The sequence below is a fragment of the Thamnophis sirtalis genome, unplaced genomic scaffold (genome assembly GCF_051295495.1).
Source record: "Thamnophis sirtalis isolate CommonGarterSnake01/CBP01778 unplaced genomic scaffold, rThaSir2_p1.2 scaffold_1, whole genome shotgun sequence".
Classification (NCBI taxonomy): Eukaryota; Metazoa; Chordata; class Lepidosauria; order Squamata; family Natricidae; genus Thamnophis; species Thamnophis sirtalis.
Genome location: NW_028261381.1, coordinates 110,267,783 through 110,294,268, shown reverse-complemented (window position 1 = coordinate 110,294,268; position 26,486 = coordinate 110,267,783). Strand labels below are relative to the sequence as shown.

At 38.5% G+C, this 26,486-nt stretch overlaps 1 protein-coding gene across 5 annotated transcripts in view; it reads right to left on the bottom strand.

Annotated features, from left to right (window-relative positions):
* The window catches only part of SIPA1L1 (signal induced proliferation associated 1 like 1), a 155,391-nt gene that overhangs the window by 113,907 nt on the left and 14,998 nt on the right, over positions 1–26,486 (bottom strand). For 4 of the 5 annotated variants that reach the window (XM_087721734.1, XM_087721751.1, XM_087721762.1 and 1 more), the window contains exon 2: positions 18,466–18,551. The exons of the other annotated variant lie outside the window; for it this stretch is intronic. The gene's annotated coding sequence lies outside the window, so the exon portion shown is untranslated. The remainder of the gene's footprint in view (positions 1–18,465; positions 18,552–26,486) is intronic. 5 annotated transcript variants of the gene reach the window in all.

Below are 26,486 nucleotides of genomic sequence, written 5' to 3'. Positions count from 1 at the left end.
GCGAAGAGCCCCCCCCCCCGGGAAGGGTGCCGACGCCAAACGCCATTTGTGACATATGTCTGCTTGCCACTGCCAAAGCCAAAGCAACCTGCAGGATGCTACGGAGGAGGCAATCGCCCTGGCTGCAAATCTGGCTGCTGCTAGGGTGGCATCTGAAGAGAATTGGATGGCTGCCACCAGCTTGTTGATGTCTTGGTGAACCCTGACATCCGCTATCAGGATCCGCTGCTGGAGATCCTGTAGCCACAGTAGTGAAGACTAATTGAAGGAGGCAGTGATGGCTGCTTTCACTACCCAGGCCGCTGCCTGATGGGTCCTCTGCAAGGTGAGGTCGACCTTGTCCTCTGATTTCAAAGCGTCCTCTGGTTCTCTGGGCATGTTCACAGGCATATGCAGAGCTGTGACAGGTGCGTCGATGGTGGGCTGTGACAGCACCTGAGCCATGTCCTCGTCCACATTGAAAAAGGCTTTGTCTGTGGAGGTGGGCATTGGCCCCGAGGTGGGAGATGCCCATTGCCTTTTTATCGGGTCAAGGAAGGACTTGGGTCTGGGTGCCGTGTTGGCCTCCACGGTCTGCTCCTCAAATATGGCCTCAGCCGAGGAACCTTGAGGTTGTGCTGGTGGTTCTGAAGGTCTGTTGCCAAGCTTGGCAGCCGTCTTTGCCTTGAAGAGCAAGGATTTGTATAAGAAAGGCTGGAACAGTCCAGAGCAGGAGGACTTCGAGGGAGGCAAGCCTCGTCCTCGGAGAGTCTATCCTCTCTGAGCTCCCCTTCCTCAGATTCCGAATTGCTGTCCTCCTGGGACGACAAGGGGGAGTCAGTGGGGTCTGCTCTCTGGGCCTCCAGCCCCTCAGGAACCATGGGTAAGGCTGCCACGTGAGGCTGCATCTGGGGCTGTTGGAAAGCGGCGGCTATCACTGCTGAAACGCCCTCATCATGTCCTGAAAGTTAGGTACCCCTGAGATGGGTACTTGTCTGGCCCCCCATACCCACAGGTGGTGGAGGGAGAGGTTGTGGCGAAGGCCCCAGGGTGCGTGGAGGGGATTGCCATTCATGAGCTGCGCCTCAGATCCCCGAGGGGTCAAAGGGAATCCTCACTTGAAGGGAGAGATCCTCTTCTATAGCTCTGCTGAAGGAGGACTGCTCCGGTAGCCTCTCATCCGACCCCAGACCCTGCAGAGTCTTCCTGCTGTTGGCCTTGTGACATATTCACTCTAAAGCTTTATGCCTGTTTCTCATATTTAGAGCCTGGTTTGGGAGGCTTGGAACCAGTGCTCAGCTTCTTAGCTGCCTTGGGGGCAAGGTGCCTGGTTTTTCTTTTTGCCTTGCCACCCCCTCCCCTGAAAGGACCTTCGGGGATAGGTTCTGACCTTGAGAGCACCTACGCTCCTCCAGTGAGGCTGGCTATAGAAAAGAGGACCTGGCTCCTGCCAGTGTCCTCTGGGTTAATGGCGGCTGCAATCTTGAATCACGTGTTCAAAATTGTGATTCATGGCAAAATTCAAACCTCCATTCCTCCAGCATGCTTGAAAAGCGGATTATGCCCTTGGGCTGCCGCACACCTCACTCTGTGGGTGGAGAACTCTCTCTCCCCCCCCCCCCGCCTTCGACGCTCGTTTTCCGGCTCCACCAGACCCCTCTGGTGCTTAAGGATAAGCGTGGATGCTCCACAATGTTTAAATGCCCCACTGGGGTATATAAGCCCCACTGGGGGGGGGGGGTTGCTGGTCGCCAAGGTACTCACGCCTCTAAGGAATAGCAAGTTGCACTTTAAATCAGTCTTTCTTTCTTTCTTTTCAATTTTTCAAGGAAATCAGGATGACACAGCCATCCAGTTAGGGACTGAGTCGATAACTGGGTATTACCTGGTGACTAGGGTGTGGTGTAAAGAGCTTATCGGACTCAGTCCAATCAACGAGGACAAAGTTAACCCATCCTGGATACTCCTCCCCTCACTATAGAGAACATTGTAGCTGAGAGGGAGAGCTGCAACTATCTAACTTGGAGTCTTTGTCTGCTAATAGATACTAAGCGTAAAATTTATTAGACAGTCTGAGAAATAAAACAAAAAACTGGAGATTAGGTTGATGAGGAAGTTATTAGTTCCCATGGTTTATAAAAAGACAAATTTAAAATATGATTAAAAAGAAATCTACATCCTAAAATAACTTTGTCTTATACTGGAATTAGGAGAAGCAGAAACAGCCAGGTATTGAAAATGATCACACATTCATTAAAAAAAACTTTTCTGTTGTTCAACTGTATGTGGTAAAGAGAAACTGATTTGGGAAAGGCCTGTTCAAATGTATTACTGATGATTAATAATTTTCATTAACTGTTTTAAGGATGGATTCAAATACTTTAATCAGATTTATTTTTGTTAATCACAGGGGCAGCATTTAACAGTTGGAGAAATATAAAATAACAAACTAAAATGTCTAGTTTTCCCGCATCAATTACAACGAATTTTAATGTTAACTTTTTGATTGTTTAAAATGAGAAGCAATGTAGGAATATTTAAAAACATAACCTCCTTTAATTCAATTTCCATTTCATCCTTCCTTCCCTCCTTTTCATGCTGCACCAAAACCCATGCTACCTCTTAAATATACTGGCCTCCAGTGTCACAGCTTGGGTGAAGAATCAACTTTTCACAGCCTCGTAGAAGCCCAAAAATGGGAGGGGAGGGGAGGTGGGGACAATAATATCAGATCTTATGAGGGAAGGTTGTTCCACAGAGCAGGATCATCTTGGAATTATTTGAATACTCAAGGGGTATATGAGTGTCATTTGAATCAGCAACAAAAACAATAATCTGGGGTTTTCTTCTCATCAGAATATACTTTACAAGGCAAGGTTAATACAACCTAGTTTTGCCTTAAGTACAAAGCCAGAGGGATGACTTTGGGCCAATCACTTTATCTCAGTCCTAGGAAAGAAGCATTTCTGAAAATGTTGACAAATAAATGGCAGTCACTGACTCAAAGGCATGTTAAAAAAAGTAGTACAGTCACTGAGATAAAATGATTTAATTCAACAGATTTCAAGTAAATGCTTCTAAAAGCTAGCATTTTTTAATTACTTAACAGATTGAGCTACATCCAATGATATATGATCTCACTTCCATCTGTGGAACAGCCTGTTCCCCACCCTTTTCTTCCAAAGCCTTCTCCATCCTTTTTCTTCAGAGGGCCCCAACCCTTTGGAATACACTGGTGTATCAGAAATTTCAACGGAATGGAGGGATAGAATAACTCTTTATTCATTGTAGATAGATTATTAGATACAAGTCCCTCTCCTCGGAAGATAGGAAGTACAGAAGTACATGTGTGAGAGGGGAGAGGATAGTACTTGCATATGGAAAAGTAAACAGTTTGACCCCAGATCTCTCCATTAGCAAAAGTGGCAAATAGAAATGGGCTTAGATCCAAAAGAGAGGGCCATCTAATTTGACCTCACCACTTGAATAGAGAAAAAAGAACAAGAATTTTGAACCTTTATTTTGTTATAGTGTATAGATTTGATACACAAAGGTCACTGGAATTCTTTCACATTGCTTTTATAGTTTCGTTCCACAAACCTAGGTTAACTGAGCTTTTATGTCCTTAGAATTCTACTCAAGATTTTTTGCATTGCTACAGAGAGAATCCTGATACTTACAGTTCTTAATTTTTTTATAAACTTTAATTTTTCTTCAAATCATTGTTGTTAAAAGAATTGCCAGTGGTACAATGTGAAGAAACCATTCATTTTCTTATTCAATTTATATGGTCACCCATCTCACATACATGTCTCTGGGTGGATTACAAAATTAAAACATAAACAATATCAAAAAACCAAAAGGTAAAATAATCATACAAGCCTTAAAAACATTAAAGCAATAAAAGTAATTCAAAAACCATACAATATTTAGACAATGGGAGAGCACAGTCAATGCAGAATCTGTACAACATGTTATAAATTTCACACCATCACTATTTGCTCTCTGAGCCAAATGAGAAAGCCATGACTTCAGGCCTTTCTGGAAAGCCATCAAGATTGGGGCCTGAATTTGAAGAGATGTTCCACAGTGTGAGCATAGTAGCAGAAAAGGTTCTCCTCCTTGGTTCCATTAAGTGATAATGTCTACTGAATAGAACCTGTCCCTTCTGCCATACCTGATGGGTTGGGGAAGAAGAGGAACTGCTCATTTTGCTTATAGCAACTGTAGAAAATAAATTGGTTATTTGCCTTCACACAAATCATAACTCTATAGATTTGTTTCTATAGTTGATATTCTTTCTGAATGAAGTAACAAGAACAAGCATTTTGGAAATCAGAAATTTAATACTGTTTTAAAAAAGGTTTAAAAGTTTATAGCAAAATATTTTAATTCATTTATCTTAATTCTATTTATTTAACTTTTTATTTTTAATTTAGTGGATCGGGAAATATGTAATAGATTTCATACATACATATGCGTGTGTGTGTGTGTGTGTGTGTGTGTGTGTACAGATATACTATATAATTTATTATTGCAGCAATTCAGCCTATATTACTATGCCAGCTCATACCATTACCATTACAGAAGCATTCAATATTTCTGCTCTGATTCAATATAAGACAAAAATACAGTTAATGTGCAGAATATTTCAGCTTTAAAAATAAGATCAAAATCTTTCTTACATAAAATAAATCTTAAACAGTACTCCCACATTTCTTCCAGAATGCTTTAAATGCCATTTCAAAGGAGGGAGGGGAAAGCTGTCAAAAGAAGAAAGAAATTGGCCACTTCAGAGCCATAAAACCTCTTCCAAAACCCAGGTGGTATTTCACCTTCACCTGGATTCAAACTGTGAAAAGTGAGAACTTAATCAATGTCCATTCTTTCTTTTCCCAATACCCAACTGCAGCCACCTGAGCCAGGAAGCACTTATGAACGTGAAATCATAATTCATGGTACTTATCTAAACTCATTCTTAGATTTCAAACATAAACTTTACAATATAGAGAAATAATGTTCTTTGGCCTTTAATATACAGAGTAGTGACGTAGATATTCAAATCACTAAGTACTTAACAACTATTATTCAATCTGGAATATTTAGCTTTAAAAAAATATTTGTAAGTGTGGCTTTTTATTCAGGCAAATTTCCTATAAAACTTTAAGAGCTCAGGACAATATAGAACTTTCTCTCTAGCTCACTTCAGGATCTACTTTCAGCAGTACTAAAAGAAAAATACAATTTTACAATTTTGGACCAAATATCCTATCTAAATTTTAGGAAAGCCCAAACATTTCAACTAGATTTTTCTACATCCTGATCTTACATTTCTTCTTGTATTTAGAGACATGACAGAATAAAGGAAGATTAGATGAGTAAGTCCTATTACTGGAGGTCACTAAGAGAATTGTAAAATTATTATCACTGCTGTATTGCGCCTATTAAAACAAGATTGGCCTATGATATTGCTTATCTATATATGTGATTCTTTTTCTTCCCTTTTACTATTATTTGTTTATAGTCATTTCTTATCTTGATATTTCCGTATTAGCTGCATAATTCTGTATAATAAGCAAACTCTTCTACTACTTAACACTTCCTATGCCAAGTCAACCCTCCTAATGTTGATTTTCCTTTGTTAAAATTTCAATGTAATGGTGTTGAGTTCAAGAAAGGATCTTTTACCTCCTCTTGCTTTCAATAGCCTTTTAAATTTACATCGATTGGATGGTATCCTCCCTTAATTTCTTCTTCTGTATGCTAAACAAGCTTGATGCCTTTAAATGTTCCTAATAGGCTTTGATTTCTAAATCTCTTACTATTGTACTGTGAATTACCTGCTGCAACTCTTTATGACTCCTTTAAAGAATGGTGCTCAGAACTTAGACACAATACTCTTAGCATGACTTAATCTCTAGAGAGTTGATAAAGTATAAACTCCTGTGATTTGGATGAAATGTTTCTATTAATATAACCTAAGATTAAACTGCCTTTTTCAGCATTTCACTACTTGTTTAAAATACTCCTTAAATACATTCTGAGGAAAAATTTGTTTCAACTTAAATAACTCCTGAAGAAATGTGGTTATAACAAATGAGAGATTTATCAAATTTTGAATTTTCTAACATTTATATAACTTTTAAAAAGAAAAGGTATCCTTATGAAAAGATAACTTTCAATGGAAGGATAAATGTACTACTTATATTTTCATCCACTATTACTTCATAATCTAGGTTTAAGAATAAATTAACATACACTGTGTTTGTTATCTTTTTTATCATTTGTGAGAGGGAACTTTTTCTATTTATCTCCTTTGCCTCACCATAACTCATCTGCTCCCATTATATTTTACTATCTTTTTCTATCTTTCACTTTAGATTAGACAGACAGCTTTATCAAATACTGCTTGCAATGACCCTTAAATTGTAAAATATGTCAATATTAAAGACATTAAATTAAATTGCTCTTATTAGATTGAGAAATTCAAAAAATGTTTTAATATATTCTTATTAATATAACATAAATTTAAAAAGTACAATGAAAGAGAAGTACATAGATTTTAAATTAATAAATAAATTGAAATTTTCATTACAAGGAATTTTAAAAAAAAATCTAAAAAGGAACATGATATCAAAACCTGGAACCCGTTTTTGAACTTAGTGCTAAAACAAAGCAGGTTGCTTATTTTTATCAATTCTATCCTTCAGTTATAATTGATGGTGAAAAGGAATAATTGACATGTTTAGTAGATGTCACTCCTGTATACTACAACACATAACGTAAGACAATGACATGTGTTTCATTCTTCTTAAACTGCTGTGTTACTCAGAGAAGAACTAAAACTTTCCTTGTGAGGTAATGGGGAAGCTGATTGAAAAAAATATGGAAGACATGGGTTTTATTTGGAAATACAATACACTAAATAAATTAGGAAAATATATCAGTACATTCTAGTCCAAATACAAATAATTAATGAGACACTATCCTTTGAAACAGGTAATAATCAATAATCAGTGCCAATGAAACATCCTTACAATATTTCACATATTTGTAATGGATCTGTGCCAACAATTTAATTACAGAGGGGAAAAAAAGAGAGAGAATATGCACACACAGTGCCCCTCCAGGGGAACAGGGCCAACAGTGATAGAAGGCCGAGGAGGTAAACCCCACACAATCCCAAAACCTCTGCACAGAAGTAGACAAATGTTGCAGAATCCACAATGAACAGTCACAAATGTCTCCTGTATGCCAACAGATTATAAAGAAAATGGAAACAAAGAAAAATATTAACTAAGTATAGAAACCAGAGCCGAGGTGGCGCAGTGGTTTGAGTGCTGTACTGCAGCCACTTCAGCTGACTGTTATCTGCAGTTCGGCTGTTCAAATCTCACCGGCTCAGGGTTGACTCAGCCTTCCATCCTTCCGAGGTGGGTAAAATGAGGACCCAGACTGTGGGGGCGATATGCTGACTCTGTAAACCGCTTAGAGAGGGCTGAAAGCCCTATGAAGCGGTATATAAGTCTAACTGCTATTGCTATTGCTACCATGTATAAAGTCTGAACCATAGAAAATGTAACTGTAAATTGCTTTAACATAAGATATTAAGTAGTTTGCTATCTTTTCTGGCACTTCGGCAATATTCGCATAATGGAAATCAGTATAAATGCTTACAAACTTTGGAGGAGGAATCTAAAATACATCTAAACTAGCCTCTCCAAAATTAATCTTTATGTTACTGTAAGTACGCCTAACCTTACCAAGATTCAGATTCAGCTGATTAGCCATTACTCTCTCCTTTGCTGAATCAGCAACTCAGCACCTTTACTCTTCCATCAGATGATACCAAGACATAGACATAGGTAATAGGTAGTTTGAAGGATTCTAAAATTCCAGTGTTCTACCAAGTGCTTCAGGCATTATAAAAATATGTACTTATATAATTCTCATAACTATTACTTACATAGCAATTAACCTATGGATCCTCACATTTAACAGATAGCAGGCTAGTACAATTTCAAACCCCTAATTTATTTATACATGCTGGTCAAAATATTACAATTAACTTATTAAAGCTCTCTATTCTGAGTTATATAATACATTGTGAATAGATTTTACTTTATAAAAAAACCTATGCCTAACAGAGAGAAAAAGAATTAATGCCAAATACCTCACCTGTTGTATAAAACCATTACACAAGCCAAGAACCTTCAGGATACTTAAAAATTTTATTTTTACCACTAATAAAATGTGGTGGCATTTGTATACTGCTGGTTCTCAATGAAAGCACTTCTTTCTCTGTGACAACTCTTCAGATACAAAAAGGTAAGTATCTTGCTATGACTCATTTCATGTAGTTCAGTCTTGAACTAAAGGGTTAGGGTTAGGGTTAGAATATTTGTCTTAAACCTTTTGTATGTCACTCAATGTTTCAATGTTTAAGAAAATTATTTTATAAATAAGTTTGAAGTCAAATGAGATATATTATAGCTGACTCAGTTAAATATTAAGCTGTATATTTCCTCATTATCTGCCTTTAAGGCATAAAGCGCAAAGAATTTTCATTTAAATCATCTGACTAAAAACAATGTTATTCAGCCAAACTTTCCAATTGTGAGATAATTGTGAGTGTGTTTCAAAGAGACCATGTAACTTCTGTTGACAAAATATAATTTTAATATCATTTTATTGAAACTTTCGACCCTACCTGGATCGGGAGGCACTTCAGATAGTCACTCACGCCCTCGTTACCTCAAGACTGGACTACTGTAATGCGCTCTACATGGGGCTGCCCTTGAAAAGTGTTCGAAGACTTCAGCTAGTCCAGAATGCAGCCATGCAAGCGATTGTGGGTGCACCTAGGTACACCCATGTTACACCTATCCTCCGCAAGCTGCACTGGCTGCCCATTGGTCTCCGGACTCGCTTCAAGGTGCTAGTTATTACTTATAAAGCCCTGCGTGGCATCAGACCTGGGTACCTGAGAGACCGCCTCCTGCCAATTACCTCCCAAAGACCGATTCGGTCACACAGGCTCGGCCTCCTCCGGGTTCCATCTGCCAGCCAATGTCAGCTGGCGACCTCCCGGGGGAGGGCCTTTTCTGTTGCTGCTCCGGCCCTCTGGAATGAGCTCCCCGTGGAGATCCGGACCCTTACTACCCTCCCGGCCTTCCGTAAAGCTACCAAGTCCTGGCTGTTCCAGCAGGCTGAGGGCTGTTGAAGTATCCAGCCCTGTTTCATTTGTGACTGTTGTGTATTTTAATATTGTTTGTATTGTCCTATTTATCCCCTTCCCCATTTCATTGTGAGCCGCCCGGAGTCCTTCGGGAGTGGGCGGCATACAAAACCAATAAACAAAATGAAATGAAATGAAAAAAATAAAAACTTATACAAACTAATATAAAGGAAGAAAAAAGAAAAAGAAAACAAAAAGTGCAAAAATACAAGCTGAAGAATAGGAAAGAAATAAAAAGTGGCTTCCAATAATTCCCACAACATTTTAAGTACAATTATATTTTAGCCTCTGAAGCAACATTACAAAACTTTTCTATTAGCAACTAGAACAGTCCATCATAGCAGAGCACATAACAAGGCTGACAACCACCATCAAAACTACTTCCCAAAGACATGCCAGAAAAAGGAAAATCAAACTATAGACCAAACTACACCCAGCTAAATTCCAGAATCAAACTAGCACTGTAGCCCAAATGGGTGGTCAACAGGCCCAGATATATACTATTACGGAATACAATATTCTACAGGAAAGGCTCAACTAAAACACAGATTATGCTGATCAACTAGAATTCTTTGCAGTTTTAAAGGAGCATCTAAAACCACAGGAATTTTTCCCTAGAAATCCAAGAAAGCACAAAACTATCATAACACAGACCAGAAGACATGAACAAAATCAACTCAAGGCAGAGGAAAAAGTAGTCCTCAAAACCCAAAGGAGGAGTAAACTATCATCATCACATCCTACCAGCAGACAAAGGCCGAATCATAGATATCAAGAATAGATAAAAATCCAAAGAATTACTAGAAGAGTGTGAAATTTACATCCCAGTGAACACTTTTCATTCTATAATTCTAAGATTTGGCACATTTCTTTAAATTATTACAGATACCTATTTATTAAGCAATCATTGTTCTTCCAGAAGAAGTAGGTACAACTGTAATAAATACCAGCTTGAACTGCATGAGGAGATACTAGCAAAGAATTGACAAAAAAGTGACACCTCACAGAGGGAAGCAAATACTTCATCAACCCTTCACCACAGTGTCTCCAAAGAATCAAAGACCTGATAATAGATGGAGATGAAATCATGATCTCATTTGAAGTTACAGCACTTTTTACATCCATAGAATCAGAATTAGCCAAAGAATCCTTGATAGCACACACAACCTAACCAAATACACCAAGAGTGAAATACCCAGAACCATGAACCTTACCTTCAGATCTATAGACAAATATATCAACAAATCAAAGGAACACCGATGGGATCATTGCTTTCAGCACTCATAGCAGAGACTGAAATGCAACGCCTAGAATCTATACGACTCCCACACATAGAATCTAAAGTATAGATCTCGTACACTTTTCTCATAATAAAAAAGGACCAACTACAGAACACAAATGGAACTATCAACAATATCTTCAAAGAAATAAAATTCACAAGGGAAGAGAAAAACAATAATGTGGTACCCTTTCTGGATATCCTGATCAGCAGAGGCAACAATTGCAAATTAGAAACACAAATCTAACGAAAAACTATCCAATCAAATGCTCCACTACCAAAGCAACACCTAACCTCTCACAATAGAAGCTGTGTAGAAATATTATTTAGACGAGCTGCACCAAACTTGAACATCAGACAAAAGATCATCTATTAACATCTTCCAACAAAATGGATACCTATGCAACTGTATCAAAAAGTGCCTCACCACTCAACCCAATATAACACAATCAGCACAAACTGTGTAAAGGTTTACACTCTCATACATCAAAAACATCTCAGGAACCATCAATAAATATGACAACTACATGGCATCACCATAGCACACAAACCAACTAAAGCTCTCCAAAATATTCTAAGTAAAGCAAAAGACCCAGCAGGCCCAGAAGAAAAATCAGGAGTCATCTACAACATGCAAGATAAGAACTGTAACAGCCATTATGTAGAACAAAGAGAAAACTACAGAGAGCATCCATGAACACCAATTAGCAGTCAGAAGACACCATGCAAACTCCTTAATTTCACAAAACATGGTCAGACTTAACCATAGTTAAGGGAAACTGTGAGCACCAAGCCAAGTCCATAAACACCAGAGAATTCCTGGAAGCCTGACATTCAGACAAATCTGCTATCTACAGGAACATAGAGATAAACAACATCTGCATACCATTCAATAGAGGGGATCAAAAAGCTAAAAAGGAAATAAAAAGACATCATCACCAGCAATCAACATCAGATGAGCAGAGAGTAAACTAAAATTAACAATAGACCAACAGTCAAGAAGTAAACTATTCCCCAATCAAAGACCTACCAACTCAGACAAAAAAAGCTAACAATAAACAACAGCCTAATCAGGAGCTACCAAGATCACACCTACCAAGACTGACAGGGCAAGCCATTAATATATAAAACAAGATAAAACTCTACTCCCTTCTAGCACTGATGTCAGTAACTGATGTCAGTAACTGATGTCAGTAATAACTTGTCTTCAAAAATAAAATCAACCAAACTAGGAGAGCATCAAATTTCTATAATCTATCCTGTCTAATTATCAAAGCCATATATCACATATTCAAGGTTTTTTTGTTCATTTTTATGCAAAATGTCCATAAAACAGAGCCAATAGCCATCAATAAATGTAGATAGTGTCTTTTCTCTAATCAAAGAATACATCTCAGCAAAATCTGTCAATTTCATCAATCATTGCCTTATATGGGTAATGTTGAGTCTTTCCATCTCTGTGCATATAATAATCTCAATGCAGTAATCACATCTTGAAATCAAGCATGATTCATGTTGTTGTGGATTTAAGCAAGCATGAGGGAAAGGCGGAGTAGGTGCACTAATATAAACCAATTTCCTGTATAGATGAGATCTACCTTTATTGGAGTTAATTTAGGGATATTTACAAATGATTGAAGGAGGAAGTTTGCATTTCACACTATTCATTTAGGAAACAAAAAGACCAAAACACCTCTTGGCCAGCAATCACCCAGATAAACAGAGATTAACACCAAGATTAATACTAGACAAATAGTAAACACTAGCCTAGTCAAGGAATCATGAGAAACACTCTCACCAGCTCTGAGAGAACAAGCCACTTATATATAAACAGAGAACAAACCCCATTCCCTTCTAGCACTGCTGATGTTACCTAGTTGGTAATAAAATGTCTGCAAGAAAACAACCATGCTAGGAGAGAACCTCATATTTAATATACAATTAAGAATTTTATTGAATTGAGGCAAGAGGTTCTGGTATCTATGACAGATTCATTAAGGATCTGAACAAAAATGCTTTCTTTCAGTTTCAGCTTTCTTTCCACTTTACAGCAAACCATAATTGTAACACACACTAACTTACAATTAAAACTGTCTCATAACAAAAAAAATATTATCAATTAACCTAGGATTTAAACAAAATCCCAAGAAGCAATTTTCTAGTCCTGAAAAAAGTATATACAGCAATAGTAATTGTTCCTTAATCTGCATGGTTAGCATATTTTCCATAAATTCATCCATTCCTCTGCATTTCCTTGTGCAGCATCAAGCAATTTTTGCAATGATTTCCTAACTGCAGGAAGACAACTTGGAGGGGGGAAGGAAAACGAAGGGAAGTTTTGTTTCATTCCTGAGAATTCTATTCATTAACAAAAGGAATTTTCAGATCTGAGCGCAAAATACAATCCCTCCATTCTCTGTGTACCAAAAAGTGTAGCACTTTTTGAAGCAAGTGTTTAATTAAGAGTCTTAAAAGAGACTAAAGAGGGCTAGTTTGGTCTAGAAGTTAAGGCGCTGTTAGATATCATAAGACTATGAGTTCTAGTTCTGCCTTAGCCATGACTTTGGGCCAGTTACTCTCGCACTATTGTTCTAGAGAAAATAGGTATGTTCACTGCTTTGGTTATTTATAAAAACAATAGAAGCAAGTTATAAAGAAATGTAAACAATTATTTTATTCAAAAATAACAATTTGTTATTTGTGTCAATGACTCATTTCATAACATGTCTGCAATATTTCCACTGCTTCTCTCCCATTTTCATCCCAACACAGCACTCCTTATTATTGCAACTGGAATCTGACTGTGCAGGTGTCACAAGGATTTGCTGCATGTAAAGATGGCATATAATATTCCATAAAAAATCTAAACACAAATATACTGCAATGTGATATAAAAATCTGGAATGAATAAGGACGAAATCTGATCCATAATTGTACTTGTAAGAGGCATGACTACTTTGTTCATTGCAAAACAAACACTATTCAAATTCTTCTAGTGCTCATTAGCTTTATTTTTCCCAAAGGGCAAAACAACAGCAGGGCAAACTTTCCACTCCCAGTCCTACCATGAGCTCATTTTTGTGAATTTTCAGGGTGTAGACATGTATGTAAAAGACAAAGCACACAAAGGAATGCAGCTAACTAGCTCCAGAAAAATGTTTCTACTTTTATAATGGGGATATAAAATTGTTTCAGAATTAAGATGGTGGAAGCAACATGCAAGGACTGGGAGATACGGGACTAGGAAATTCCAGATAGCTTATGCTTAAAATTAGTAATAACTTAAATTGTTAAAAATTTGGGTAACAGCAAGAAGCTGAGTTCAATGTAGAGATATTTTAGACTGTGATTGTCAAAAGTTATACCATGTATGGGCTCTGGGAAGTCGGGGGGAGGGAAGGGAGGTGGGGATCTAGGGGGAGGGGGGAGGGGGGAAATATAAAATGTGTTAAATTTTAAAGCATGATTGCACTTGTATACTGTGGTTTTTTTAATGTTAGTGTCAAAACAGAACAAACTGAATATATTGGAAAGTAATAGAAGTATACCGAAGGGAGGAGCTGAATGAAAGAAGAAGGAGAGTAAAGAGGGTGAGAGAGAGGAGGAGGAGAAGGAAGGGAGGGAATGGATTAAGAGAGGGAGTGATAGGGTTAGGGTTAGATAGAGGGGGAGGGGAAGTAGGTGTAGAGCGGTATGAGAGAAGGAAGAATGAAAGTTGGAGGGGGATGAAAGAGGGTGTATGGTGGGCTAAGGCGGTATATTGGGTTTGTATTGTAGGGGGCATTTTCTATAAAAGTGAGGGCTGTGTTTATTACCCAATGTTATATGCCTCGGTTGCACAGTAAACATGTGATTGTATAGAATGAAATGGAAATAAAAAAGATTTGTACCAGAAAAAAAGGACTGGGAGATATGAAAGAGTATACTTGATGTTGCGCACACACACATGCACACAAACACACACACATATATATACAGTTTAGAGGTTTAGAGGTTTATTAACATTTATAGGCCGCCCTTTTCCCTGAGGGGACTCAGGGCGGCTTACATAAAATCAAGGGAGGGGTATACAAACAATAACGCAGACAACATAGAATAAAATAATGAGCAACATTCATTCATCATTCGGGAGGGGCAATTATCTTTGTCCCCAGGCCTGACGGGCTAGCCAGGTCTTAAGGGCTATGCGGAAGGCCTGGACGGTGGTGACATATGTGTGTGTGTGTGTGTGCGTGTGTGTGCGCGTGTGTGGGGGTGTGTCACTGTATCAGCTCATTTATATAAACAAAGCACAAAATTTAAGACATTGCATCAACTAAAATTCTGTAAGAATCTGCCAATTTTGTATGCTCAAATCTCCCAAGTATTTGCAGAGCTACACCCTAAGTCAAAGCACTTCTTAATTTCAGTGCAGCTACAATGGATATAAATAGTCTACACACACCCCTGTTAAAATGCTAGGGTTTTTTTTTTTTTGAGATGTGAAAAAATTAGATCAAGATAAATCACTTCAGAATTTTTTTCCACCTTTAATGTAATAAGCTGTATAATTCAACTGAAAAAATAAATTGAAATCTTTTAGGGGGAACATACAATAACATGGTTATACATGCATGCACACCCTTAAATAATACTTTGCTAAAGCATGACGGCATTCAGTCTTTTGTGGCAGGAGCTTATCAACATGGCATATCTTGCCTTGGGAATCTTTGCTATCTCTTCCTACAAAAACACTCCAAATCTGTATGATTGCAAGAGCCTCTCACATACAGCCCTCTTCAGGTCATGCCATAGGTTTTTGATTGGATTCAGATCCGGACTCTGGTTGGACCATTCCAAGACTTCGATCTTTTTTCAGTGTAGTTGTATTTTTTTGTTGATTTGGAGTTAAGCTTTGGGTTATTGCTGTGTTGAAAGTTGAAATATAGCTTTCATCTATATACCTATGTATATAGCTTTCAACACTAGCTATAGAATACAGAATATAGCTAGTGTTGATTCAATTTGTTCAAAAGTATCAGAAGCAATAAAATGAGAGGATGAGCTGAATTACAGGTAGTTCTGAATTAACAATTGCCCTGTTTAATGACCGTTCAAATTTATGACAGCACTGAAAAGTAGCTCTATGACCAGTTCTTGAACTTACACCCATTGCAGATTCCTCTCCATAATATGATCACTATTTGTGAGCTTCACAGCTGACTTACAGCAAGCAAAGTTAGTAAAAAAAGAGCAATAGGTTACGGGCACATGATGTCACATTAAAAGACCATGTTGCTTAGCAATGGAATTGTGGTCACAATTGCAGTAATTAAGTGAGGACTACCTGTACATGTTAACAATGCCTCTATTTCTACAAAAAATCAAAGGGACAAATGTGAAATGTGTGGCATTATTAAGAGCATCTATGTTAATACGACAGCAGGTCGTATTAAAATCAGGAAGTAGTGATGATTGAAGACTTCAATTATCTGATATTTGTCTGTCTACAAAGTATGGCCTCTCTTTGAAATTCCTTACTTACCTCGCTACAAACTTTCTCCTTCAGAATCTGGAGGAGGTATAATCAAGCATTCGCTCTGGCCTTTAAAAATTAATTTTAATATACTCAGATCAATGATAAGTATGATTCCATAGTAAGAAATGTTAACAGAAAACAGAGTTCATCTTTCACGGGAGTTTCTTTAAAAAGAAGATATTAAAGAGAAGTTGGAAAACCCCCAATAAGACAACTCCTGAAACTTAAGAACAATTTAAAAATAAAATTTGAGAGATGAAAAAAGGGATATGGCACCAAAAATGTTTATTGAGGGCTAACAATGGTAAGAATAATAATTTTTAGCTTCTGATAAACTATTTTGGCAGAAAGTAAGGTAAAAGTGTCCCTGCAGATTTTACTCCACTAGTCATTGCTGACTGTAGGGGGTGCTGTCCCTCTCCATTTCAAGGGCCATTGAGCTAGGTCTATCCAAATTATGTTTCCATAGTCATGTGGCCAGCATGACATCATGGGGCGCTGTTACCTTCCTACCAAAGTGGCATCTATGTATCAACTTTCAGTTTTGCATGCTTTCAAACTGCTATGTTGGGTGAAGATGGGATCTTATCCATCACACAATGTTTGGGTCTTGAACCTGGCTATCAATTTCCCAACCAACAAGAGCAGCATCTTAACTACTGAGTCATTGTACCATCCTATTTTGGCAGTAAAAATACAAAAATTACAAGTACACATAAAAGTCAGCATGCATGCATACACACACGCAGAGGCTGTGGTTCATACTGTACCTAGGAAACTATTGCCTATTTTGTGCAAGAAACCTATTAGTTTCCAGATAATACTTATTTCTGTTTTGCATTCATTACGTGAGGGAGCATCCTCAGAAACGATTACGAAGTGCCAGTCAAAGAGCTGCTAAGCAAAATAGTACAGCTAGTCCTCAACTTGCAACAGTTCATTTTGTGACCATTGAAAGTTACAACAGCATTGGAAAAAGTGACTTATGACCATTTTTTCACACTTACAACCATTGTAGCATCCTTATGGTCACATGATCAAAATTCAGATGCTTGGCAACTGACTTATGACGGTTGCAGTGTCTCAGGATAATGCAATCAACTTTTGCAACCTTATAAGCGAAGTCAATGGGGAAGCCGTTAGTCACACTTAACAACCGTGTGACTAATTTAACAACTGCAGCGATTCACTTAAAAACTGTTGTAAGGAAAAATGTAAAATGGGACAAAATTCACTTAACAAATGTTTTGCTTAGCAACAGAAATTTTGGGCTCAGTTATGGTTGTAAGTTGAGGACCACTCAACTGTATTGGTTTAGCCAAGCAAAGTTTTGTGATGGACCACTTTTATACTTTTCTTTGACAGAATATATCCTTACCTAAAAAGCAAAATATATGTTTCAAACATATCATAAGGGCCTATATAAAGACTTTTAAAGATACTTTACATATGCATTATAAACCAAAAAGAAACCCAGTTGATTTATAAAATTTCATCCTTCATTAATATACATACAAATATCCCTCCTCCTCCCATGTTAAAAAAATATAAGGAGAAAAAAAGATGTCCGAAAAGATATCCTATATGCATAATTCTAGTGTCTTTAATGGCCCTGGCGTCTAATCATCACCAGGCAATAAGGAAACACTCTGTCAACAAGAGCAAATGATACTTCATTTCTTTCAAAACTGTATTTATTCATCAAGACTAGTAAGTGTCAGAGGTCTTCAGCTTAACAACTTCAGGCTGTATGGAAAGATATTCTAATTCCTACAATAAACAAATAAGCTAAAAATGGATGGAACTATCACAGATGGCTAAATTAACTGCTCTAATCAAAGAAAAGAATATATCCAACTTATTGCAACATGGAAATCGCTTCTGGATTTTGTGCTTGAGATGGAAAAAAATGAAACTTTGATTTTGGGTTTTGCTCATTAGATAAGATTGTTGTTATAGAAATGGCTAATTCACATTTAAGTATGTAAAAGTTGGGTCTGTAATGTTATTTTATTCTAATGCGCTAAAAAGAATCAGCAGTCAATTTTTTTCTTTCTTTTTCCCCCCTTTGCCTTATCCTTCTTTTTTCTCTTTTTCCTTCCACTTTTTCCTACTGTTTTCATTTTCATTTGTATTTTATACTTTGATAAGTTTAATAAAATTATTGTAAAAATAGTTGCAGGCTGTGGAATGCAGGTTGTCACTCTCAAGATGGTCTATATTTTTTTGTTTCACTTTATTATAATGTCCATTCCAAACATATGAACTTGAAGTTCATGAATAGTCAAAGAAATCTTATGCCTTCCAAATAATTATATTTCATAAGAATATCAATAATCATATCTGGGGAGCTTCAGCTTGGGAACAGACTGAAGAGTTCAACAATCTGCTGTAAACATCAATTTATATAAAAAGCTAAATTACATACTGCTTTAAATATTATAATCTTACCTCCAAATATATTGTTTTAATCACATCATTTTACAGTTGATATTCCTTTTTTCAGCATCTAAGCATGGTATATTCAGGTATTTCACCTGCAGAATAAATCAATGAGGGAGAGGACAGAGGGGAAAATATTATTTCAAAAGCATGTGGCATTCTTTGGTTTCTGATTGCAAACAAACTTTTTTTTTTCATTTAACCACCTCCAACTTCTTCATCCCATGAATATAATTACATGCCCTAAATTGTGATTTAGAAATAATCAATAGAAAACTAGTATCTCTAGATACATTGAAACCTCTTATTCATTATACAGCATAAAACTCTTTTATATGTATTTTCCTATCAAAATCTGTTTTGTCTCAGCTGAAAAAGATGAATTCTTGAGCCCAAGTTTAAATTCCTGGAAAGTTTAATTTGTTACTTTTTTTCTATTTTAAATTATGCAATTTTTCTTTTTGAATTTGTACTGATTTAAAATCCATTGACTGATCACATTTAAAGACAAAGTAGAAATATAAAGCATTGAAAAATCTTAATTCTATGGAATGAAACTTGAGTACTATAATGAGAATGTCATGAGGTTTTTTTTAATGATCTATTACTTACAAACTAGACTGACAGGAAACAACTCTTATATAATTACAATTGAATATACTACATAATATAAAAAATCCCAAGCTCGCCCCATAATGCAATATGTCCTTTAAGTACTCAATTTAGATACTCAAAAACTTTGAATGAGGACTCCAGATATTTATTTTAATGTTGGAAGTCATAGTGCCACAACTAGTACAATCTTGCTTGGGAGCTTCCCTCCCTGCCCAAGCAGGCTTCTTGCACGGCCCCAGCCCTCTAGCCCACGCCGCATCCACGGTCCGGAGCACTTGGCCAGCTCAGGAGCACCAGAAGTGCCAACCACCTCCTGTGCAGTTCCCCCCCCCCGCCACTTCTGCCACGGAAGCGTGATCATTTCCCAGCCGGCACCCTGTTTCTGGCATTCCTCTTGTGCAGCACCGCCACCACAGAAAAGCAGCAGCAGCAGCGGTGGCAGCTGAAGGGGGAAGGGCAGGAGCAAGCACATGCCGAAAACCAGATGATTATCTGATTGTGTGTGTGCGTCTGTGTATGCGCACACGCATGCTCCCATTTTGGCACTCAATGCCAAAAATGTTTGCACGCGCTCCCGTTTTGGCACTTGTTGCTGAAAAGGTTTGCCATCACTGTTCTAGGCACTTGACAACTGTCTTGCTTTGACGACTGTTGACAGTCCTTGTGGTCATGACCATAATTTGCTTTGGTCGTGCAATGTTACTTCATTATACCCTTCCCAGTTTGGCAGCCTTAATTCCTGCAAATTAGCAGATGAAGAAAAATTCTACATGATTCTGATGCATTTCCTCTCACACTGTTTTTTTTTTCACTTAAATTTTTCGTTGTTGATATTATTGTACACTGTCCAGTAGTCACTTTGTGTGGCAGCCATATAAATTCAACAAACAACTTCCTTGCTATAATGGGTATTATATATCAATAGCACTTAGACTTATATACTGCTTCAGAGTGTTTTACAGCCCTCTCTTAAGCGGTTTACAGAGTCAATGTATCCCCCCCAACAATCTGGGTCCTCATTTTACCATAGAAGGATGGAAGGCTGAGTCAACCTTGAGCCTGGTGACGCTCAAAGTGCCAAACTTCAGGCAGGCAGCTGGTAGCAGATGTAGCCTGCAGTACTGCATTCTAACCACTGTGCCACCACAGCTCATATATGAATGAACCAGACCTTTATTCCCATGAGACAATTAATGAAGGTATAACAGCCTGCTATTTGTTAATTACAAATTAAAACATTGCAATTTGCAAGGTTTTATAAGCATAGATAACCAAAACGCTTGGAGAAGAAGGAAGAGGGGAAAGAGATATCTAGAGGCAGGGTTCAAATGAAAAAAAAAAATAGAAACACATTTTGAAATCCTATAATAATAAACACTGCTGTGACCTATAAGGTTTTTTTTTTCCATTGAGGATTCTGAACTGAAATTCATAAGTAAAAGAGAACTAAGTGTTTTGAAAATGCAATTAGCAAAAGGAATTAGGCAGATGAAATATTTTCTAAATTCTTTCTTAAAGTATGCTCCGAATATTTTTCCATTAATCCAATCTATATAATCCGATCTGGTAGATAACTGATACCTGGACAGAAGAACAGCTTTCCAGACTTATCAATCTTCCCTGACTTAGAGCCCTCTGAATGAATGCCAACCCAGCATCTCTCGTCCACCAAAAGCTGGACAGAATAGGCATTGTATTTGGCGCACATCAGATTTAATAAGATGGACAGTCTCTACACCAAAGTTTGCTACATATGGGGGGAGGAGCTGAACAATTTTACCATTTAAATTTTAATTTTTTTAAAAAAAAATTTACTAGAAAGCACAGTAAGGCAAGAACCATTTAAATTAATATTTTAATTTCACTCCCCTTTTAAACCATTGCTGCAAAAATTATGCAAATAATATGTGCATTCTTCCATGAATATTTGCATTAATTATATAATTCTATTATGCTCAATTAATGTTTTATTAAGATAAAGTAAATAATTTGCTAATATTAACAAGTTTGTGATCAGACTGATTTTTAACTTGGCTGATATTCCAACATGTATTTCTAGTTTACACAACAAAGATTCTCAAGAAATTCTTTTGATAAATCTTATATGTTTATTCTACTGAAATAGGGAGATTTCAGTCAAGGTTAACTGTCAAAAGCAGTATCTTATATCACCTGTTAAATCCGTTCTGCTCTGTGAAAGTCAAACATCTTCATTCACCAAGATTAAAAAGAATTATGTTAACAACAAACTCATATATTTAACAACAGAAGCCTTGAGTTTTGAACCCACTATTTCTTAGCCTGACTTCTGGAACAATTCTGCTCCATCTGCTACCCTTTAACCCTTTAAACAATTTGAACAGAGACATCATGTCCACAATCTTCTCTTTTCTAGGCTAAACAAATTGTACCTAGTGCCTCCAATCACTCCTCCTAAGTTTTCCCTACAGTGCCTTATAAACTTGTCTCTCTCTTCTGGATATGCTGCACTTAATCACTGTTTTTCTTTTTTTCCCCCTTAAATTTTACTTATTTTTGTTACATAATAAAAATTCTTTTGTGAACAGAGTATTGTCCGAATTCCCCCTTTAACATTCCTACCAAAAGACATAATTCATTATACGTTATATTTCCATTATTTCCAATTTTAGCCATATTACTTTTCTTCTCCTATTTTCCAATTTCTAGTTTTTAACATGTACAAACAATGTTTTTTTCTTTTTCTTTAAAAATAAACAATTTATCATTTCTTTTCCATCTATTTTTACCTTGTTAACTGTCTATCTACTGGATCATATCATTCTATTATTCTCCTATTTCTAATTTTTTTTCTTTTTCTTTTTTTTTTGTGTGTCATATCTTTTCTTCTGTATTTTCCCTCTCACTTTTCGATAAGATTTTTTGAGTACCTCTCCGCCAAGTTTCTCTTTCCCATCTCCCTTTATTTCTCTCTTTATTTTTGGCTAATTTCTTTATTTGGATGTCATTTCCCTTTTTTCCTCTCTGCTCTCTTTTTGCCTTTATCCCATTGAGTTTTATTTTCCATTTCTACCTTGTTAATTCCTGGTTCATTTACCTTGCTTGTCTGTTCTCCTGTCTCCACTTTCAACAATTTTTCTGGTTCTTTTTCAACCTCTTTGTTATCTTTTAATGTTGCTCATGCATTTTTTCACATTTTCAACAACTCCTCTAACATCTCACCCTCCATGATCAAATTTAATAAACTTTTAATATTTTACAATAATTTAGTCCTTCTTCTTAGTTCCCCTCTTTGATATCAGATCCCAAGATAATCCAAACCTTTTCTAAAATTCAAAAGTTCTTTATTTTCTTCCAGTGTAAACTAAATAAAGTCAAGTAAAAAGACGGGCCACACCCTTCTTCTATTCCTTTGTTTCAAGATGATATTATGTCTCCTCTCTCCAGTAGGTGGCTTTTATTGTTCCTTTATGTAATCAGATCACTAATTTATTAAATCTTGTTGGTAGTTGAGCCAAAAGTTCAAAGTCCATATTCCAATTTTCCTGATCTTTTTTTTTTAGCTTTAGGTTTTTCTAATTTCAAATTTATTAACAAAGTTCTTCTTGGTCTCAGTACTCTCTCACCAATAGTTTTCCCCTCCTTTCTTTCTGTCCTCCATATTCCAAGTGACGTTTAGCCGCTAGCTTAGCTCCGGAAATTTTTTAAGCTCCAAAATTTGTTTCTCTTACTCTTACATTGGGCAATTTTCCTCCAGATCAAACACTCCATCCGCTTCTCCGCACCTGCACAAATCTTGTTCCAGATGCCCCAGCTCCAGAGCAGTCATACAAAGATGGCTGCCACCCCCACCGCCGATCTCCAGAGAGCTTTGAATCGGACCTGTTGGGGAGTTTGCCTCGCTCCCCACAGGCATCCGAAATGCCTCTCCTTGTGCCCCAACCCTTCAGGACGGTTCCAGTCCACAAAGGACCTCTTGATAATGGCTTGCCAGCTGGGTTTTCACATAGCTCAGCCGAGCTCGCTACTTCCCCAGCCGTTCTTACCAGGGGGCTTCTAGGTTTTCTTCAGTTTTTCTTAAAATGAAGTGCACACAATATTCTAGGTGTGGTTTCATCTTCACATTACACCTGTCGATAAACCTTAGAATTACATTTGCTCTGGGCAGCTGCATGTTCAGTGTGTGATCCACCAAAATGTACATATTGTTTGACAGTCAATCTGGTACAGTAGCTAAGGTACTGGGCTAGAAACCAGAAAATCTTGAGTTTTAATTTCCCTTAGATATGAAAGCTGGCTTGGTGACTTTGGACCAATCACCATCTCTCAGGCCAAACCATCTCACAGGGCTTTGTGGAGAAAATAGGAGATGCGAGTGTAAGATATGCACATTTCCTTGAGGCTGCCAAAAATAAAAATGGGATGATAAATGCATGGATATAAAATGCTGCTGTTAGTGAAGTGTCCTCCATCCCTGCGTTCAATATTTATGCTTTGGAGTCTTCCTTTGGGGGTTCATTCTCCAGGTTAAAATTGCTGGTTTCTGCTCCTTTTTCAGACTGTTAACAACTTCCTGAAATGCTCTACATTAACCGCAAATTCAATAATCATACTGTCTGCTCTCTCATTCAAATCATTCATAAATATGTTAAACAGCAATGGGCCAAGAGCAGAGTTCTGCAGTATCTCACTCAACACTGTTCTTGATAAACCCATGTTGACTTCTGTAAAACAATGCATTCTTGCCCAAAACAACAGCTTAATATTCTGTTCCAGTGTTTTATTCAGTGTTGATATCAAACCGAATGATCTCTAATTATCAAGAATTTTATTTGCCCTTCACAAATCATCTTGCAGTTAGACCTCAAAGAAGGCAGGGGCTGCAAATTACTTTCTATTCAGAAAATTTCTCCATGAATAAGAAACTAAGTTGCTCTTTTCCCATTCCACTCCTATCCTGCAGCTATTGTACAATGTATCATTCTCTTCAGAGCTATCAAGGCATCTTACATTACCCATTCATGAATTGCCAACGGGAGTTTCATCTTGTACAGAGATGTTTGTTTTTCAGCAAAGCCAAAAGGTAGGCAGACAGGCAGGCGGGCAGACAGACAGACAGAGACATAGACACCCCCACACACATGAACAGGTATCAAACGCAGCAGATTTGGAAAGTTCTGGGTTCAATATATCCTCCCAACTGAGAGTGTTATCAAAAAATGAAATTGAGGTGTAGCGTTAGATTACAATTTCCTTGCTCCCTTTTAATGGTAATGATTCTTTGTCTCTCAAGGCAATCTGTACTGCAGATTATTTACAATCCCCAAATGTTACTGATCAGATCTGTCTACAGATTTTCCCCCCTTTGTTTCTCCTTTAACATTAATCTGCCACAAAACCAGTAAAACAGCATACCGTATATACTCGAGTATAAGCCAACCCGAATATAAGCCGAGGCACCTAATTTTACCCCAAAAAGCTGGAAAAGTTATTGACTCGAGTATAAGCCTAGGGTGGGAAATGCAGCAGCTACCGGTAAATTTCAAAAATAAAAAATCAGTGTTATTTGAAACTCAAAGTTATGTTTATTCAAGGGACCCGCTTAATTAAAATGTTCTACAATATCAGTATGACTTATAATACTGCAAGTCTGCAATATTAAAATACTTGTATAGGGGATCCCCGGGATCCCCCGAAGAGATCAAATCACAATCAGTATGCCACCTTCTTGGTATATTGTTTTTATTTTCACTGAGTTTTTAAAAATGAGCATTATTTCATCCTTTTTTTCTTTATGTTTGATTGGTATCTGCAATTTGTGTTAATTCTGTTCATACATATAATATAAATGAAAAACCCAGATCTCTTAAAAAATATTTTAAGTTCTTTCTGGTGCTCCCTTTTAGAATTGGCCAACTAATATTTCTGTTCGTCCAACTAATGTCAGGCAGAGTTAACTGAAAAAGTAATTTTTCATGAAAGGACATTTTCCTAGGATTTTAATTGTTCTTACTGTCAGATTTCTCCTTATTTCCAGCTTGAGTCTCCTTCTGACAAGTTTCCATTGCTTCTTGTCCTGTCCTCAGGTGCTATTGCTGCCGCCGCCTCCTCCTCCTCCAACAGCACCAGCACATTTGCTGCCCAGCGCTGCGGCTGAGGTGAAGCCGCCAAAACTCCTGCTGGCGCCCCCGCAGCGTTGGGCGGATATCCGTCAGTGCTGTTGGAGGAGGAGGCGAACCAGCCTGCCATCGCCGGCCACCGCCAGCCCTGCCGCTCTTCCCACCCCCTTCCAAGCCCCACAGTCCAGCGGACGGAGCAGAAGCAGCCCCGGGGCTCCGCTGCCGCTCCCCGCATTTTCTGCATGGGATCCCTTGGAGAGGGGATTCCAGCCTGCCATCGCCGGCCACCGCCAGCACCGCCGCTCTTCCCGACCCCTTCCAAGCCCCACAGTCCAGCGGACGGAGCAGAAGCAACCTCACTGATGCAATCCATGAGAAAAATATACAAACAACATCAATAGTATAAAGAATAATCCAAACTCCTTGGATGTTCTGGGCACCTTTTTCCCACCTGGGCCTATTCACAGATGCCACTTCGGATCCTTTCTCAGGTTCCCTGGCTCCTGTTTTAGCACACTCCCTAATCTGGTTCAGTGGTCTTCAACTCCCCCCCCATGAATGGGAAGACACTCCCCCCTCCATCCCCAAATCCTGAATGCCTTTGCCAACTGGAAGGAATGGTGGCTGAGAAGCAGAGTTACAGGGATTCCTTGGGAGAAAACGGCACATTTTTGGTTCTTTTCACCTCATTTTATTCCGTCCAGAAAATGCAGGGAGCGGCAGCGGAGCCCCGGGGCTGCTTCTGCTCCGTCCGCTGGACTGTGGGGCTTGGAAGGGGGCGGGAAGAGCGGCGGGGCTGGCGGTGGCCGGCGATGGCAGGCTGGAATCCCCTCTCCAAGGGATCCCCGTGCAGAAAATGCAGGGAGCGGCAGCGAAGCCCCGGGGCTGCTTCTGCTCCGTCCGCTGGACTGTGGGGCTTGGAAGGGAGCGGGAAGAGCGGTGGGGCTGGCGGTGGCCGGCGATGGCAGGCTGGAATCCCCTCTCCAAGGGATCCCCGTGCAGAAAATGCGGGGAGCGGCAGCGAAGCCCCGGGGCTGCTTCTGCTCCGTCCGCTGGACTGTGGGGCTTGGAAGGGGGTGGGAAGAGCGGCAGGGCTGGCGGTGGCCGGCGATGGCAGGCTGGAATCCCCTCTCCAAGGGATCCCCGTGCAGAAAATGCAGGGAGCGGCAGCGAAGCCCCGGGGCTGCTTCTGCTCCGTCCGCTGGACTGTGGGGCTTGGAAGGGAGCGGGAAGAGCGGTGGGGCTGGCGGTGGCCGGCGATGGCAGGCTGGAATCCCCTCTCCAAGGGATCCCCGTGCAGAAAATGCGGGGAGCGGC